This window comes from Pteropus vampyrus, unplaced genomic scaffold (assembly GCF_000151845.1).
Source record: "Pteropus vampyrus isolate Shadow unplaced genomic scaffold, Pvam_2.0 Scaffold692, whole genome shotgun sequence".
Classification (NCBI taxonomy): Eukaryota; Metazoa; Chordata; class Mammalia; order Chiroptera; family Pteropodidae; genus Pteropus; species Pteropus vampyrus.
The window spans coordinates 50,560-52,962 of NW_011889473.1; positions in this window are offsets into that span (position 1 = coordinate 50,560).

The following is a 2,403-nucleotide window of genomic DNA, read 5'->3' on the forward strand; positions in this document are numbered from 1 at the left end:
GAAATGTTGGAGGTGAGCAGAGAATAGTAAGTGTACACAGGTTCCTCACACTGCTACAAGGACAGGAAGCTGCAGATCACATAGGAAACCAGCCCCGAGTCTCCCTCTGCACGAGCTGCTGGGGCTGAGACACAAGTCCTTGGGGTGTGTATGCCCCCTGCAGGCCCTGACCTCCCTGGAGGCCCTGACCCCCTGATGTCCTCTGCACACATTTCCTTCAACGTCCAACAGAGGAACAGAGACTCGCCCGGCCCTTCCCCTTACTCAGCATTCAGTGGCGCGTCCCTCCCGGTACAGGCATATGGACCTTCCTGTGTAAAACATGTCCCCTCTTAGTTACTTCTGTCAACTGACCCCACCATCTACCCCTAGGCCACAAGTCCCCAGCTGCCTCTGCTGCTCCCAGTGGTGCCCCTGCCTCTCTCCTGTGGCGATACTGCAGTTGCAACTGTCTTAACTAAAACCTTCCTTCCAATTTGATCATTGTTGGAGGATATTTTTCAACTCATAGAGAGAAAAAAGTGAAAGGAGGCATCAAGTCTCAATCGTCTCCTGGCAGGACACAGGTGATGAGCTGGCTCCTCTTCCATCAGGTGGCTCCTCGGGACCCAGGAAGGTGGATTTGAGGGCAGAGCGACAGGCCAGAGGTTGGGTCTGAGCCACAGCAGCTCATCCCCAGGTCCTAAGACACAATGGAGTTCTCTCAGATGCACTTAGAATCATCTTCAGCTGGTGATTTCTCTCTAACTTCTTTCCTCTCTTAGGAAGGGAGATGTGTGGACTGTGACCATGTGCCTGCCCTAAAGTGCATTTTAGAATGAGGTAAATGGTCTTCTAGGACCACAGGTCTGCAAGTGGAGAGGGTTATACCCCAGGACGCATGCACCCGAATCCTCACTGACAGTTGAGTTAGAGATTACACTCGAACATTGGACATGATGCTCTTCGGTATTTTGGGCTTCAGGTCATGCTTTAATGAGTCAGCTTTGGGGATGTTGGGATGTGCTTAGTGGAACTGGCCCGTGGGATGGATGTGAGTATTCGGAGGGCTGTTTCACTCACTCTGTGCTCGGAAGCTGTGACTGTTCCAGGGAAAAGGCACGTTGCCATTCCAGGACCATTAGACGTCTTGAGGTAAATGGCTTCCGGTTTTATCTGAGACACTCCTAATGCAGCCATAGTGTTCATGCCAGAGCGAGGCAGAGGAGATTAGACTCTAGAGGAGAAAGCAATGTGACCGGTGATGTGAGGTGACTTCTTCCAGGCTGTGGGGCTGGAGAACGGGGCATGAGTCAGGATGTAAGGAAAGCGGCTCTTGAACCAAGAAAGATACAGAATCAGACCACTGTCTGAGTTTGCTCAGGCTGCAGTAAGAGAACAAAACCTTCTCAGTAATTTAATATTAACAACCATTCCCTTCTCAAGGTTCAGGAGGTGGGAATCCAGGATCGAGGTGCCAGCATGGTCACCATTAGGGAGGATCCTCTTCCTGGGTCATATCTGGTTTGCTCTTGCTGTGTCCTCAGGTGGAGGAAGTGACATGCATGGTCTCTGCGGCCTGATTTAGTCAGGTGCTAATCCACTTCATGAGAACCCTGGCCTTGTCATCCAGCGCCTTCCAAACACCCCACCCCCTAACACGGTCTTTTGTGGGGATAAAATTTCAATATGTAATGTTGAGGACCACACATGTCCAAATCCAGCCCCGCTAAACCTCTGAGCATCTGTGGTCCTGCCAGCACCTTGAAGTCTGTCCAGGGAGACTGACTTTTTGCTCTGACCACCAGACTGTGAAAGTCAATGTGTGTAGACTGTACTCTGAGTGTGTGATAATGTGATTCAGCAGGGACAGGGAACTCACAAGGCTGGACGTGGGTCCCATGTCATCAAAGGTCTCCCCACTCTGTTCCCTGTGTGTGAGGACAGAAGTCCTGCCCCAGGGACAGGGACACTGGGGGCTGTGGTCAGAGGGGAGGAGCCTCTTCAGGAGCTCAGCCCTGCAGGAGAGAACTGAGGTGGACTGTGCTAGAACCTGGCTCACCCGTCACCGTGACTTTGCTACCAGGAGTCAGGATCATCCTCCCAGAAGGTCATGTGCCTGGTGCTGGATGTCAGACTGGGCAGTAGGCGTTCACCCTTCACTGTTTATACTTTCCTATATTGAAGCATCATTCCCTTTTCAGAAACAGGGGAACGTGGGAGGAATGGCTGGGGGATCTGCAGTCCAAACCCTGAATCTGACACCAACACGTAATCTCAGACGATGCCTGAACTAACTCCCTCATCCAGAGACCAGGGAGGTGCAGCTGTGCCCTCTGCAGAAGCAATGACAAATGACAAGGATCTTTCAAGAAACGCTGTCCCTCATCCTCCTGCAGGACACCTGGACTCATGACATCTTTC